Here is an 18211-nt window from a genome sequence, read left to right on the forward strand (position 1 = left end):
CTGAAATTTTTATGTGTACATATACTTGTGTGCTTGAACATATATGCATATACATAGCTATTTGTGCATATCTGAAGGGCTGATACATTTTTGTATTAATGTTTGAATGGTAATGAAACAAAGGTATCCCACCATGACTTGAGAATTGTGCATTTCAGTCAACTGGTGCTAAATCACAAATTTATCTCTCTTTTTTCTCTTAAACACACATATGTATATTTCTCAGTTTTTAAAAAAATATATATTTCAAACCTATTTAAGTTACGTATCTTGAAAACAAAATTGTGCAAAAGGGAGACCAGGATTTTGTATTTAGAACAGAGTAAAGATATATCTAATTTTTAGGAACACTAGGAATTTTGCAGCTGTTTGGTGGAAGAAAGACGGAAGAAGGAAGCAAGGAATAGCATGTAATACAGGCCATATTAGTTATTACCCTAAATAATGTGAAGATACTAGACATACATAAGAAAATACTGAATACTCTTAGTGTATTTGCGGGGGAATGTAGAAGGTGAATAGGGAGAGGAACAAAGACATCTGTTATAAAGTAGAAAAAGAATGTTTTACATTGACCAATAATTTTAAAGCTTAGCAATTACATTCTTAAAGAATAGCAAGGAAATGTAAATAGTGCCCTTACTAAATCATTGTCTACAATTCTTTATATTTGAAAATAAAATGGCAGAGGCGTAAACTGACTGAGGTCAGAAGAGACCTCTGGAAGTCATCTGGTCCAATTCCTGCTCAGAGCAGGACCCACTTAGATCAGGTTGCTCTGGTCCATGTACAGTCGAGTTCTAAATATCTCCAGTGACAGATATTTCACAATTTCTTTGGACAACCTGTTTGAAAATCCTCTCTGTGAATTAAAAAATTCCTTACATATAATTTCTCTTGTTCCAGCTTCTGTCCATTTCCTCTTCTGTTTCTGTGCACCTCTGAGAAGAGTCTGGCTCCATCTTCTCTCCACACCCTTGTAAGGTAGTTGCAGAGAGCCATAAGGTCTCCTTTGACCTTGGTCTTCTCCAGGCTGAACAGGCCCAGCCCTCTCTCTCCTTCTACGACCTGAGCTCTAGCCTGATTAGCTAGGTGGCCTCCCAGCTGCAGTCCAAAACTGGACACAGTACTGAAGATGCAGACTTACGTATGCTGAATACAGTGAAGCAATCACTTCCTTCAACCTGTTGGCTGCACTCTTGTTAGCACAGCCCTGTATTAACTCTCTCCACAGCAGGGCACTCCAATTGCTCATGTTCAACTGGCTGTCCACGAGGACTCCAAAGGGGTTTTATTCAAAGCTGTTTTCTAGCTGTACAGATGTGCAGGGTTCCGCCTTCTCAGATTCAGGATCCTGCATTTGCTTTTATTAAACTTTATGAGGTTCCTGTTAGCCCTTTTCTGCAACCTGTTGAGTACTCTCTGAATAGAAGCCCTGCACTCCAGTGTATGAGGTGCTTCCCCTGCAATTTGGTATCGTCTGTGAATACTCTCTTAAAAAATCAGTTAAATTAGTTTGGTTTAGTTTAACAAAACTAACTGATCCATTATCTTTTTAAGAATATATATTGCTGCTCTGTTCTTGATATTCAGGGGCTACAACTAGGAACTCAGCATCACTTTTCAATTGTGGAGGTCAGTTTGTGGTAACAGTGGAAGAAGCAATAGTGTTACTGATAAATAAATCCATGAAGAAATTGTGGCTATTTATGCTATTAAAAAAAATACAGTCCAAAACTCAAGTAGCTAGAAGAAGAGGAAGTTCTCATGCTCAAGGACTCAAGCAGCAGTATGCAGGATGTGAAAAACCTAGATTCAGTTAACCCCTCTGCATGAATGGTTTCGAACCCACATCTCACATTTCTAAATGCTTGCCCTTAACTTTAAGCTAACATAAAAGGGCTCTCTCAGTGTCTCATGTTGACACTGTTCCACTGCATATACTCAATTAAATATTTACTGGAGAGAGGCAGTCCATGTGTTCCCATCTCCTGGGAGAGTGTCCTAGATAGAAGGCTGGAGAGCTATTCTTGTTCTCCATCTCAATGACATTTTGAGCATTTTATCTAAAGTGGAACAGTGTCAACAGGAAAGGTTGAAGTAAGCTTCCTAAGAATATCTTGTAGCCTAACTGTTCAGATCTTTGTCCAATTCAGAATGGGGATTGAAACAGCGTAAATAACCTTTCAGGTAAATTGCCTAATCATCAGGAGTACTTTCAAATGCCTCCCTCAATCTCTCTGCCTGGAGTAACTTTTTATAAATTACTTAAATACAAGTTGAGGTAACATATAATAGAATGACTCTGTTACCTGACAGTTAGGATATTTTGTAAGCTGAGAGACTACTATTTAAATCTTCTTGGGCAAAGGAAGAACTGAACTGCTGAGCAGGACATTTTATAGTGCACATTTTATCACAGTTAAGAAAAAAATAGAGATGTTAAAGTTTGTTTGAAACCAATTCCTTTTTAGAAAAATAAATTGTCATCTTTAAACCATGTGCTGCTTGAAAAAAACAGTTTTTGTCATATATTTACTGTCAGAACATAAACCTGTCATATAAATGTTTTTCTATAGGTGTAAGTGCCTCATACCCAATTACTTCACATCATGAAGTTAGATTTACTCTGCCTCATGCAAGAAGCTAGAACTGTATTTCTTGACCAGAAATATTTTTGGTTTCAGTCTTAAACTGGCACCTTAGAACTTTTTCTGGATTGATGGCCTTGCAAATTGAATGATTACAGGAGATTCTGAAAGGGAAACAAACCTCCAAAAGAAACTTTGCGGCTGTTGTGTACTCTATCATTTTTGAAAAAGGCCTTGGAGTTTTCCATGCCTCTCGTGTTATTAGCAGTACTAGATTGGTTGTTTTGTCTGCAAGCCAGACTATAAATCATCATCAGTGTTAGGCATGATATTCACTATTAATGCCTTGTTTTCCCTACTGAAATGTCTTTTTGTGCTTATTTTCTCTTGATCCTTGGCATTCTGCTGACCATCAATCAAAAGAACAAGTTGGACATTCCTCTCTGTCTTGCCTCAGTGAACCCCTGATTTTCTTGACCATTAACCACTCTCTGGAATGTACATTTACTGTCGGCATCTTTAAGCCCCCATATTCTCCTCTCCCAGCTACGCTCCCTTCCTGGCACCGAGTTGCAAAGCAATATTTCCCATATACTGAATGAAGAGCATGTCATAGGCTGTTTGACATGGTCTGGGAGCCCACAGAAAACCACTGATGCACAACCCACTTTTATTCCACAGGCCTGTGGGAGCCTAGGGGCATAAGAAGCCTTTCTGCTAGGCCGAACACACCACCTCACACACACAAAACAAATATTCCTGCCCTTACTGTTTAATAGGTTTCATATTCATGTAGAAAAGGATTGTAGACTTATGTTTATCTAAAGATGTATCTTGAGAGAAGTTTTCTTGAAATGTACAAGTAAGCTTGATTTCATGCACCAGCTGTTCTCTTTCTTTACAAAAATGCAGTGTTTACTGGAGTGAGGAACAGTCTGCATTCATTATTCAGGAGCAAGGAAGTTTTGACTTTTTCTTGAGCTTCTGCAAAATCCTTCAAAGGGAAGGAAAAGGAAAATGGTTTAACACAAGTTCAGATAGATGGTTGAATAATTCGTAGGGATATTTCCCAGAAGGCTGCTAATTCAAAGACTTTTTTTTATAAAATAAATTTGTCAATAGGCCATTTTTCCTTTTTGGACTGCTAGGTTTTCATGGGCTGAAAGCTAATACATGTTTTCTCATATTGCTTTGAGAAGGGAAAAATAGACACATACTATATCAGTCTGCAGCATTATTTAGTCATGTTTCTTCATCATTAAAGCAAGTTATTAACTTTGCAAAGTAAGAGGTTGCGAAAAGATTTACAGCTCATTGTTGAAGGCATTCTAAGTAATTAACGATATTTACTTGCCCATACACTATCAATATAGACGCAGTAGTTCTGATAAAGATTTGAGCCTTGATACTAAATGTAGTCTGCATGGTTATGCTGTTCTTTCCATGTAGATTTTATTACAGTATTGCAAAATAAGGAATTCACTTTCATATGTAATTGATTTGGCACAATGTAGGTAACAGCAATACCCCTTCCAGTACTAGAAGTGGCTTGACACCTCTCTTGCTCAGAAAGATCACATTTCTAGCTATCTAATGAAATGCAACTTAGCTAAAAAAAATGCTTGAATTATGTCAAAACAACACATGAAATTAATTAGAATTAAGAAGTGTGATAACTTGTTAGTCATATGCCAACACTAGAGAGGGAAGCTGGACAATGAACTGGATGAGTTACCACTACCAGTCTTGCACTTTATACTTCTACCAGCTGAGGACCAGACACAGTGGTACCTTCTAGATGCTTTGTTCCACTTCAGCAATGCAAAGTAGCTATAAACCTGGCTTAACTAGCCCATAAAGCCAAGTTTATGACTGCTTTGCATTGGTAGAATGATAAGCAGCACTATCATGTAGCTATGAGACTGATCTGTGCCTACTAGGCCTTTGCCTCTCACATTTTGTGACTTAAGCAAATAATGGAAGCGTGTATATGTAACTCTATTAGAGAAATCTTGCATATGCTTGCACCAGGTGTTAAATATTAATTCTTGAATTAGCCCCTATACAAAAGTCCATATGTGGCTATAGTGGGTTGTAATTTAGAGTGGGATTTCTATCTTCCAAATTTAGATATCTAAGTGTTGAACTCTGAGCTCATCTCCCTAGGTTCTCTGTGTAGTGAGTGGAGAGAAATAAGTAAGGGTTGTTCTTATATCTCTAATAATCATATATCTCTATTTTTGCATGAGCTGAACTGCCTTTTAGAGTTGCCTATTACAGGGAACCTACATAAATTTATTCAGATTTAAATTTCTAGGTTTTAGGTATCTAAATTTTAGATTCTTATCCTTAGTTTCTTATGACTTGCACACTTACTGAACAGAAAAGCCATTAAATGGCCAGCACTAAGTTGGATCAACTACAAGGTCCTCTTGCAAGAGGAAATGGTTTATGCCACAAGATTTTTCTGTTTGCTTCTCTTTGTTCCTTACTGTGCACATTTCATCCATGGAAGGGGCAGAGGAATTCCTAGTCACTTCATCTCAATTTGTATCAGTCCTACTGAGAACAAAACCAACAATTCAATCCCTAACAGGCTATAAATCATAGCTGAGTATCAGTAAGTTGTACATATGCCATTCTTCTTAGATGGATATACTTCTCTAAAGGTTTGATATATTTTTTAAATATAGATATTGTCGTTTTCCTCCTTCATCACATTTTTCCTTACATGGTGACTCATATTCTCCTGCTCTAAAAGTACTGTTTTCAGTGGTAATACAATAAAAAATAGCTCTCATATCTTTTTAAAAGTTATATTAATAACAGGACATAAAAGAATGACCTAAATTCTCCTTATACATACAGAGCTTTGTCATCATTAATAAAGAATGACCTAAATTCTCCTACATACAGAGCTTTGTCATCATTAATAAAGAAAGTTTATTTCTACAAATTACATTTTCTTTTAAATCCAATTGAATAGGAGAAAGTGGACTTTTATTAAATGTCCTGTTTTTCTTTTGAGGCTAGGGAAGATCATACTAATAAAATTTCCATGAACTTCTAGGCAAACTTACTTCCATATAAACTAGATGAATATTCTTTCTTATACCATAGATTTGTTGAGCTATTTGCATGTAGACAAAAGATTAAACTAGCCAAATTAGGTAGCATTTACTTTTGTTTCTTTTTCCATTACATGAAGTAAAGTCAGTGAAGAAAATAATGTACTCGTTTAAGAAAGCCTTCTCTGTCTCTTTGGTTTTCTGTAGAAAAGGTCTCGCTAAAGAGAAATAAACCATATACACAGAGCATGTCCTTTGTTGCCTGAATGCAGATGCTCCACTGGACTCAGTTCTCCATACTTTTTTGATATATAGATATATATGCTTTTTTTCCCCTCTAACTCCTTAATTTAAAGAAAAAAAAAATCAAAAGTTAAAAATGAAGAATACTTTTGTCAGTCTCAGGATGAAAACTCACATAGTCTTAGCTCTGAGAGCACTTTGGTAGGTCTAGACTATGAAAGGTATCCACTCAGAGAACAACCTCTGGTTCCTATGCCAGAAATGTCAGATCAGTTTGCATCCACACTGCTCAGTGATAGTCCACTATAGAACAGACTGATGGTGTTTTCCTGCATTGGACTTTTCTTGGGCCCACCTAGCAGGACCCAGAGACATAATAATTACTTTTACTTGAGATTTTATTTTTTTGGTGTTTTTTTTTTTTTTTTGAGTTTTCTTTTTGTTTGTTTGTTTTAAAGCATCTGACATAATGCAAGGGCTCACCAGAATAATGTTCTCTAATGAAGCAGAGCATGTGTTGTTTGTTTTAGAGAATGATACGAGAGCACCTGGGGGTGCTGGAGTGTGATAGATCTGCTGAGGATGATGTTGGGTGACTGATTGAGCAGAGATGCAAAACTCCACTTCCTGGATGTAACCCATGGAAAAGTCAAAGTCCAGAACAAGAAAAAAACTATGTTTCATCCTGGAGAAAACTAATTGGTTTGTTCCAAGAGAACAAGGGTTAAATTGTCTGCATAATGGGGATGATTTGGGGATTAGGATCTGAACCACAGTAAAGTGGAAGGGTAAATTATTTGCCTTCATAGGAACAGCTGTTCCTCAGTCTCCACCTCAGGGAAGTAAATAAAGTTTCAATCCTAAAGGTTATAGGTCAAAAAGGAGCTCCAAGTAGAAAGAGGCATTTGTTGTTCTTCAGTGCTAATTTCTATGCTTATGCTACTGACATTAGACTTTGCCTACTTGATATTTTCACTGCATTCGTCCTTCTTATAATTATTTACTTTCCTTTTCTTCCCTGCTTATTACCCTGAAAACACAGATTGCAGTTTGTGAAGAACTTCTTAAATGGAAATTCTTACTCTAAGTGGTCCCATGATGACTTCTGAATTGGAAGCTGAGAAAAAATACATCAGTCCATCCTTCCTGTGGCACCAAAAATGCACAGGTCCAGTAAGTTGTATCACTTATTTTGATTATGTCAAATACCTTTGATAAATGTGTGTATGATGTTGTTTGGTACCTAGATTAAATGGGCACTTCTTTACATTTGGCTATGATGGTTCGATCAACTTATATTCCCCAAAACAGATCATTTCCACAGCTGGCGTATATCAGCATGGCTCCCTGAATATTCCTAGAGTTTTGCAGACTGACAACTGAGGATCCAGCCAAGTAAGATTAAAATGTTGCCAAAAAAAAAAAAAAAAAAAAAAAAAAAAAAGCATGTAAAAGTCTGTTACATTTCACTTGAATGAAAAATGAAGCTGAAAATCGCAAAATTTCCGTGATCCAGGGGACAGTTTTCTTTAAGGGATGGTGTACAGACCAACATTATCAGCTGATCCTGGTTTGCCAGATATCTTTATGTTTCGTGACTCTTTCAACCACACTGACTGCTGGGTATTTAAATTTTCACCAGGACTAGAGAAAAAAGTAGATCCTTGGAGCTGTAGTTATTCCATGTTCACTTGGTTTATTTTTCTTCTACCAAGAAAATCAAATTATAATCTCAAAAAAAACCAGTCTAAATTTTTGTCCAAAGTGATCATCACATTTCAAATGTCATATTTTAGGGGGAAAAGGATTACTATTTTGTTTTTCTTACCCTGATCAATGAGGTAGAATATTCTAAGAAAGCAACTATATGAGATACCTCATTAGCCAGATAACCAAACGCAATAAATAATTACTCTGTAATTCATTAAAGATTTGGTGAGTAATATGGCAGATGATGATGCTAAGTTATGGAAGCTTGAACAGGTCTTCCCCTCCACTCCCACCAGGAAGCTATGGAACCTTTCTAATACATAAGCCACTTTATCTCCTGTTAACTTTGCTCTTATTTCTACTGGAATAGGTTGCAAACCAACAGCTAGTATCAGCCAGCCAACTATCAGACATAACTGTATTGATTGAACTAAGCTTTTGCTCATGAATGACAAGAAATAACTTTTGGGGAATCTGATGACAGGTTTTTTTATACTCATGTTGGAGGTCTGAATGTCTAAAATTGGAAATATTTATGTGCTTTTAAAATCTTTAAGAATGATAGTGATATGAGGTAATAAAAATCCATAGAAATGACCAATTTATGACTAATAAAAGGTGGCCTTAGTCTTGAAGACATGTAATCCCCCAATTATCCACAAAACATTGGATGAGATGTTCATTATTTGAGTCCTTACCATTTGCCAGTGTGTTCTTGGCAGACCTTTTAGTAGTATCAGCAGGGAAAAAAAGGAAATGAGCTGGAAAACATTAAAAAATAATACTCAAAATATTATTTAGGCATGTGATCCTCCTACGAACTTCACATTGAGCTATTAAAATGCATTCACTACCTGCATAACAAAGAGGTAACAGGCTGTACCGAGAAAAGGGGATTTTAATGTGGTCAAATAGCTTTAAGTATATGGGTTCAGATTCTTTTTCTTTCAGGTTCATGTTTAAGCAGTGTTGAGGAATTTGCCTTTCTAAAGATCATCTACTGGACTTGCCATTCGGACAATCAGGCTGACTCTCCACTGCATTATAACTGAGGCAGTGTTTTTATGGATTTGATAGCATTTAACAACTGCTTTGTTTTCCATAGCTGTATTGTTAACTGTCTAAGAGACAGTAACCAACTCTTTGGATCTTATGAAGACACAGGGCACTTTTTAGTTTTAGCAGAGCAAGCAGCTCTCATCACCTGTTAGGTGATGTCCCCTCTCCATGGGTGTTACCACTTCTCATCACTCACCAAAGTAGCCCAGAAAGGAGTCTCATTACCTTCCTATTTATTTCCCGGCACCAGGGCCCTGGAGAGCAGGCTGTTGCTCAAAAACTTTATAAGCAAAAGTGAAAACACATCTTACATGAAAAGCCAAATGGTTATTGCTAGTATAGTTGAAATCTTAGTAGTCTAATCACAGAATTATTATTAGTCCAGATTTCATTATTACAGAAAATGAAAGAGAAAGAAAATAAAAACCAAATATTATTAAACAGAAATTTATTATTATTATTACTATTAACAAGAACACAGTTAAAATTATTATACACACATTTCCTAGGTTCTAACCCTTTTCTTGGTGTGATGTTCACTTTTCCTGCTCCTTGGGGTTCTAACATTGATAGCTTTGGTCCAGTAAGGGTGGGGTACAGTGAGTTGGAAGCATCCTGATTCCTCCACCAGGAGGACTATGATGTTGATGTTTTCATTTTCCTTACTCTAGGATCCACTTTTTATATGTTTGTTAACATTGCTTTACAGCTTGCTCTTTCTTTACTTGTCTGCAAGTTCATGGTGAATCCAAATTTACTGTATATGGTGCATTTTACATAATCAGGTACTTGTTTTTTGTTCTGTGTTACTACTAAAGCTGGTTTTGTCAAGCTCCAGATCTTCATTTTTTTTAAGTGACCACTGGTGAGTTGTGTAAACTATGGAGTCTCCAGCATCAGTCTGTCCCCTGACTGTAATCATCCCATGCCTGTACTCCTCTCCACTGCATCTTGTGTCCCTACTTCTCAAGGCATCTGGTTTCATACCAGGCCTGTATTTCTTCATACATATTTTTGTTAGAGTCATAAAAAATGTCTCCTACACAGAAAAACTACTGGTTACTATTGTCTATATAAAGCTTTAGTTATACCATACAAAAAGCAAAAACTCCAAATCAGAAGTAGCCGAGTCATTATTAGAAAAATTGCAGTTAACAGCTGAACCAAGTGAAAACAGAGTTCCAGGTAAGACAAAGAAAGTTCAGAAAAAACAAAACTGACAAGTTTCAGTCCTGAGGCCTTGCAAACTCAGTACAAAGCCAGTGGCCTACTACCAGCAACGGCAACACACTTTCTCCTGAGTTGCAGGATGATAGTGCCACATCTGCGTTCAGGCCTCTTAAGGAAGTCAATAGCATAAAATTACCACCTCCAGCAAGCTGTTTATTTCTTAGGTGCTGAAGCTGGCATCAATTTAATGTGGTAATTAAGTTTTTAAGCTAAGCTGAATGAATACAGGCCTTTATGCTCCCTTAGTGCCAATATGACGATGACAGTAAATGAAGAGCAGGGAATAAAAAAAAGAGACAAAATCAAAAGGATTATACAAACAAATAGCAGATTCTTTTCAAGACAGAGCTGAGACTTGGCTCTATTTAAGGTTGAGATCCCTTGATTTCTCAGCTACTGGCCACAGAATAATCCCCATCCTGCTGATTCGGTTTCTAGAAGAGTAGGTTCATAGCAAGCTGGAATGAAAATACAACAGCAGGGCAAACTTGAAAGTATTTGCCTTCAGACTTTGCTATCTGGAGAAGTACTGGTCATTTGTAAAAATAACATTAATTTGATAATTCAGTGATTATCAGACTCACAATACCTTGGTGAATGAACTAGGCAGGTTTTGTGACATCTTTTTTTTTTTTTTGTGTTTGCATGTGTGCAGATAAATGAAAGGCTAAATATTTAGACAGTAGTAGTTAATTAAATAAAGTCATGTGTCTATACTGCGAGTGCATTGGAACCATGCTCCTGTGTTCAGGCTTTTTTCTGGATGGATAGAAGCCATTTCTTTACCAGTAGTTGCAGTCATGTATGGTATGCTGGCCAGTCAGTGTGTGCAGCCGATCAGCTCAGAATACGGGCAAGTGGAGTGTGGGCCTATCTACATGAGCCTTCAGAGACTTAGCCTGTGCTTAGCTTGTAAGGCTTGGGTTAGGTTATGTGATAAAAGTTGTCTGCATGCCCACAAAGATGCTCTGAGAGACAATGGCAGGAGGGGTAGCCCAAATAATGCTGTGCCAGCCTACTCCCAGGCCTATCCCAGGAGCGATCAGCTCCTCACATATTAAGGTGAGTAAAGGAAAAAAAAATGCCCAAGTTTTTATAACAAAGCCTACTCTCCCTTTCATTATTTTTCTAGAATAGGGGAAAGGGATTTTTAAATGAGTATCTCTGGTTTTTGAAGACTCCTCAAATCTTTAGTACTATCTTGCTAAATTCAGTGCTGTAAATAAAAGTCAAAACAAAGGCAATCAATCAATTTCAAAATAGCAAAAAACTTCCTACAAAACACCCTTCCACACAACAGTAATTTTTGACATCAGAATTAAAACTGATGTATTTTATATTATCTGATACAAGTAAAAAGAGGTGATTATCCTGCTGTATTCGGCATTCGGGCAGCCTCACCTTGAGTACTGTGTGCAGTTCTGGACCCCACAATTTAAGAAGGATGTGAAGGTCCTTGAATGCATCCAGAGGAGGGCAACAAAGCTGGTGAAAGGGCTGGAAGGAATGGTCTATGAAGAATGGCTAAGGACTTTGGGCTTGCCTAGTTTGGAGAGAAGGAGACTGAGGAGTGACCTCATTGCTCTCTACAGCTTCCTGAGGAGGGGAAGTGGAGAGGGAGGTGCTGATCTCTTCTCCCTGGTATCCAGTGCCAGGATGCGTGGGAATGGTTCAAAGCTGTGTCGGGGTGGTTCAGACTGGACATTAGGAAGCTTTTCTTTACTGAGAGGGTGGTCAAACACTGGAACAGGCTTCCTAGAGAGGTGGTCGATGCCCCAGGCCTGTCAGTGTTTAAGAGGCATTTGGACAATGCCCTTAATAACATGCTTTAACTTTTGGTCAGCCCTGAAGTGGTCAAGTAGTTGGACTAGATGATTGTTGGACGTCCCTTCCAACTGAAATAGTCTGTTCTATTCAAATGGAGACTTTCAGGAAAACATTTTAAGTTTGACTTTCATTTACTCTGAAGTGTTGGAAGAACATATGAGAAAAGACAAAAGGCCTTCAAAAGGGCAAAACCTGCATTTAATTTCACTTAGAAGTTCCTTGGCACTGTACAACAGGTTAACTGTCCCATCTCATAAATAGGAATAATTTCTATTTTCTCTTCTATGCAGGCTTTTCCTTTTATCACTAAAGCTAGCAAAGGATCTTGCATTGACTTCCGTGGGTTGAGGATCAACTGGATTGCATCCAGGAATTTCAAATGCCTTTTTTTTACAGTGGAAATTGAACTTTGAATAGTTAGATAACAACAGTTTAGGATATTCTCTTCTTTTTTTAATAAGTTGTATTTTTTACTTTCTTTCCTTGTTACAGCTTTCTTTTCTCACTGCTTCTTCTTTCTTGTCAATGCAATGTAGGTCTGAATAAAGCAGTGTTTTCTTTTATCAGTTCCTCTGAAGGTGGCTATTAGTCAGGGGTAATCTTATTTATTCTAATTGATATCCTTTGACTAAAAATACATTTCTCATCCTTCCGTGAATTTGATTTTTCTCTCTTCCATATGCAGCTGACTACAAATGCTGTCAATATCATGTTGCTAGTTTCAGTCCATTATGGCTTTTACATATTAGGAGCAAGATTCCATTGCTTCTAGTAATTTGTTCTATCATTTATATTCGTGCATTTTTTACAAAGTGCTTTAGCAAGTGAACAACAATGTAGAGGCCAACAGAGAAAAAAAGCCAGACTGAAAAAGAAAGTGAATAATTAATGCAATGTGTTTGATTGTGTGTAAGCTACTTCTTATATTGCCCAGAAGTAGTCTGAAATCACTGTTGCACTTATCAGTGCGAACAAAGGAAACACAGGAGAGATCACAAGGCATGGTTACATTCCAAGCTTACTTGTAAAGATCACTGTGGGAAATACTGTGAAAAGCCTTCACTTTGAATTTACAGGTCTCTAGTGAAATAAGAGTCTGTTTATCCAACCTCCAAAACAAAGTAGATAATATGTACTCTTAACTTTGCACTGATTCTGCATCAGTAAGAACCTGTTAGATTAGGTTCTCAAGAAACTTAGATCGCAGCTGATAATCACGTGTCTCTGACATAACTCCCACTAATATTCAGGAATCAACAAACGAACTCTAGAAAACCCTAATTTCTCTAAAAAATGTATAACTTAATTTTCTGAATGTATGCTTAATAAAACACTTGTATATTCTGTATAAATTCAGGAAAGATATATATATATCTCCTGAATATATCTATATATATAGATACCCCATATAACTATATATATATAGAAACCCCATATAACTACCATCAGCTTCATAACTTTCAGTCTCTAATGGAGTGCTAGTTAACAAAAAGTCCTAATCAACTGAGATGGGATTAGATCTTTCTGCCCATCTGAACCCTGTGATCCAAAGGGGCCCAACTCCCTATTTCCTAGTCAGACAGTATTTATTTGCTCATCTTCCCTTCACATACATATGGCAGAGGAATGTGAGAAAATTAAGAATGTGTGTTATAAATTACAACATAATTCAGAATCTTCTGAGGTTGTAGTTAAATTTATCTCTGGCAAAACTAAAGGTGTCTGGCTTTCTGTATGAAAGTATAGAGCTCATCCTTCAGTAGTTTTAGGAATAGAGCAAGAGTTATTTCCACACAAAAAAATCTTTATTGGTGGCTTGGCTAAATCTTCTACTAAGTTAAAAAACCCAGATTTTAGTAATTATGTCTTACTTGACAAACAATGCTTTAAATGACAGGAAATAATGTTTTCTAAAATAGAACAAGTTTCCTGCCTTTGAAAACAAGTTCTAGAGGGTTCACAAAATGCTTCCAGTCCTCTCATTCATAACATGACTTGCCACACACTTAAATATTCTGACACTCCTCCCCTTTCCTGCCAGCAGATAGGAAACCTATATTATTTTTATCTGTCAAGACTACATTTACCTTTCTCTTTTTAATAAAATGCTTACATTCCTTTATGCAAATTTTAAGTTTTTAATAAGAGTGATCAGGTTTAAGGACAAAACTGACCTGTGAAATGATGAGTAATTGCAACTTAATAGAAAGGAGGATTGTAGCATTGCTTTTTCCCCGTAAGATCTATATTAAAACAAACAAACAAAAACCCAAGCAAACAAACCAACCAACCTGTTGAATCTGAAAGCAGATTTTTGATCAAGAATTTATATGACTAGGTTTGGTGGGATTGTCTGAAGCTTTCTGAAGACATATTTGGCTTCTTTGGAAAATACTGGAGACATTAAATAGCAGGCAAATACTTGCATTTAAAATGATGCTGTGATTCTTCATGTAACTTGGAAGAGGAAAGTTAGGATTCTACAGCCTTCTGTTATACAATAAGTTGCTTCTTGTCACTGGACTATGTTTCCTGTTATAAACCCCTTTTGCTGTCTCCTAGCCAGTTCATGTGACTCAGTTATCAATGGTAGAATCTCAACAAGGTACTGAACAGGAACCAAACACCTTTAGTGCACTATGTCACTACTTTGAATCACAACAGGCCTGCTTTCAGTTATGAAAAAACATTGCGCTAATTGTCCAAAAACTGAAGAATTTATTTTTCTGACCTTTTTGGAGATTTTTGTTTTCCTCTAGATAAGGCTGAATTTAAAAATAAAACTATGTTTTCTCAAAAAACAAGAAAACAGCTTTCTAATGAACCAAACAAAGTTAGGAACATTTCCTCAGTTTTCCCTCATTTAAAAAATGTAATCTTGATTATGACAAGTATAAATACAAATATATTATAATTTTTCACTGAACATAGTATACTGAAAAAATGGATGTTATTTTATACTTTGGGAATCACAAATACCTCTTCTTCTTATGTATAAGCAGTAACTAGAGGCTGACAGTCCATTAAATCCCAGTGAGAAGTTACTTCTACAGTACGACAGGAATACTACAGTAGAAGTTGATTATAATTGAGAAAAAAAAAACAAACAAACAGCTTCTCTGCAGAAACAAATAAAATAATCATATTGTACTGAAAATGTCATAGCTACCACAAAGATGGAGAGAAAAGCAAGAAGAACACCTAACAGAGGCCAATACTGTGGAAAATTTTACTAAAGGAACTTAATTCTGAGTAGATGTAACAGTAGCTTGAAATAGCATTTACAGGTTTTTGTTTTGTCTGGGGGTGTATTTTTTTTCTTTTGGGCTTTTTTTTGCCGGGGGGGGGGGGTGTATTTTGTTTTTTTTCTTTCTTGAGGGGAAGGGTTATCTGCAAAGGCTTTTGGGAATATCAGCTGCATAAAGCCTGAAGTGATTGCATATTCCTTGCAGCTGAAGAAGGGTTGTTTTAGGAGTGATCAGTGATTTAGGTCATAGAGATGCTAAAATTCCAACAAGTCTCAAAGAAACACTATTGTAGTAAAAACCTTCTTGAGACCTGAAGTACAGTTCTAGACACTAAACTTTCAGTATATAGCTTGGCAAGAGGAACACACAAAATTAGAAGCCATTAAAAAAAAAATTGAGAAAAACAACCCCAAAACGAAACAAAAAAACCCTCTTCTTTCATTTTTGGGTTTCTTTCTAGTAAGACCCACAGTCCTGAAACTTTCTTCTGGCTTTCTACAGTAATATAATAATGCTTTGCACTTGCCTTCCTCTTCTCACACACAGATCTCAAGTGCTTTACAAAGACGAAGAATCTTGAGTGGCTCCACTCTACAAGTGCACTGAGGTTAACTATGACACATTTCAGTCTTCTTGTGGAATGAGCTGAAAATCTGCGCGTAACTGTTTCCCACGTGTTATTTGTGGTTTCAGTCTGTTGTGCGATTGTTTGTAGGAAAGATTGCCTATTGCTGTTCCGTTCCATGTCCCCAGGCCCCCTCAGAAATGGAAAGGCTATTTCTCAGTGGAGTTCTGGGGTTAACTATTTTAATAGAGCAGAAATAAAATAAAAAAATAGCCAGCCACTGAAAAAAAGTGTGGTGTTTGAGAAAAAAAGCTGACATTTTGCTGCTCTTTTTCAGTTCCTTTCTTAGGGCCATATTCAGCTTTCAAATAACTTCATTATTTATGTCTCAAGGTGAAGTCTATACATGGACTAGAAGGGAAAATCTCTCTGTTTTCAGTTATTATTACAATTTGTTGACTTCTTTTTTACATTAATAATGTTGCTAGTCAGTACTAGTGTATATATGTCTGAAAATGTTACAGTGCAACCTGGTATATATAAGTTGTTTCACAAAGCATGTAACATTAAAATCTTCCCATGGCAGATTTTCAGATGACAGAGAAACTTTAAAAGAAAATCTCAAGTAATTTAGATTTTACAGTGATAGATCCTTAAGGCTAAGAATGCCCCTTTTTTTTCCTATAGGAGTCTGAAATGGAAATCAAAATATACTTTTAGCATCACTTGGTAAGCATCACCCCTCTTACTAAACTACCACTTAGTTCGATGCATATGATTAATTATTAAAGATGTGATGAAGTAAAAACCTTAAGACTTTCAGAAGGACTCTAACTTCTAGAATAAAAAAAAAAAAAAGTATGAATTAATATAACCCCATATAAGCAGATTTTCTTGACTAATTTGGGTTTTTTCCTTCTTCAGGACAGCATTCATTTAGTTTGAAATGATTTAGCAATGTGTTTTTTTTTTTTTGCTATACAGAGCTTGATTATTAATCAAGCCCAACTGTCTGAAGGGATATTTTCAGAGATAAGAAGAGTTATTCAGTTTTGAAAAAATATTTTGATCTTGTGTTTTGTTATGGGTTTTTTTTTCCTTTTTTCCTACAACAAAAAATAAGTTTTTTCAACTATTCTATGAAAATGTATTTTTCCTCTAATAATTCCAAAGAGAAATAATGCCTAAATTGTGCTTCTCCCCCACCCCTCATATTAGTTTTTCTCACAGCTCAATTTCTTTATGGCTCCATTAGGCAAGTATTTTTCCTAAGACAGAGGTGATTACATTGTCTACTTGCTGCTATCTTTGATGGCCTTTATCTCAGGAGTAATCGTTTTGGAGATAATTGGACTTTAACTGTCATCACCAAATATACTTGAAGCACCTTTAAACAGAGCATGGCATTCTTTTGTTACGGACCTGCTCTCAGAGTTCAGCATCACACTTCTGGAAGCTCTGATTCTATATCAACATACGCATACTTCCCTTTCTTTGCTATGCAACCCTATGTATGTCACTCAAATGTTAGACTGAAAAGAATAGTGGCAACCCATTGCAATTGCATAGCTAGCCAACAATGAATAATTTAATTAGACTTCATTATCATAGTTCTAATCATGATAAGATAATATCGCATTAAACTGGATATAATTATGTCATTTTAATGCTGAACAGTGGCCAAATGCAGCCAGTTTATGTATATATATTTATAGATATAAATAAATGTTTAGATTTTTATATATATATATATATAAATGTTTTTATTCACATATACACACAGATATATATGTGTGTGTGTATGTCTCTCTCTCTCTCTCTCTCTCTTTCTCTCTCGTCTAAACAAAAAGGTTTCACTAGTTTAGGAAACCCAGTTTTTCCAGTTCAAATTGCCAACATGCCTAATCTGTCATGTTTGCTCTATGAGCACCCAAAATCCCTCTTGTCTTTAGATATATTCCATACTTGCTGAACACACGTAATTACCATTTAATTCCACTCTAAAGCCTAGAAAATGGTCAGTCTACTTCTTTAACTATGAAATATTTTTTTTTCCTCTGGCGAATACTTTATCAAATGGTGTATGCTTCACCTTTAAGTACCTCATGTGTACAGGGAGTGACCGGTCTGGACACAGACACCTGCACTGTAGTCGTCCATATGCAGTTCAATGAATCCTACCCAATATGCCTAGAAGAGAATGTATCAGCTTTTATAACTCTTTTTCTGTAGTATGAAGTTCGTTCCCAACATTACACCTATGGACTTTGCAGCTTTGCTATTTTGGGGCACTTCAGGATTAAAAGGCAAGGTTCTGGAGCTCCATTATGCAAAAATCCTCTACTATAGGAGCCCATCAACTGTGCAACTTACAGCAACCTGGTAAAAGCCATGAACACCTCCATAATGTAGGAATCTCAGAGTGAAAGGGGCAGGTGAAACAGTTTGTTCAAAGCAGAACTGCAAATATTGAACGTGTTAAATGTTCCATGACAGATTTAACAGTTACAACTGCTGGTCCTCATTTCTATACTTGAACCAGGATTTTAAAGACTGAATTCTAGAGAAACATAAGAAAAATAATAAGGATGCAAATCTCACTAAAAGATGAGTTAATAACTGGTGAATATTTGTAGATTATACCTTATTTTACCCAAATCATTATTCATC

This window comes from Platalea leucorodia, assembly GCF_965183815.1.
Source record: "Platalea leucorodia genome assembly, chromosome: 2".
NCBI classification, from domain to species: Eukaryota; Metazoa; Chordata; class Aves; order Pelecaniformes; family Threskiornithidae; genus Platalea; species Platalea leucorodia.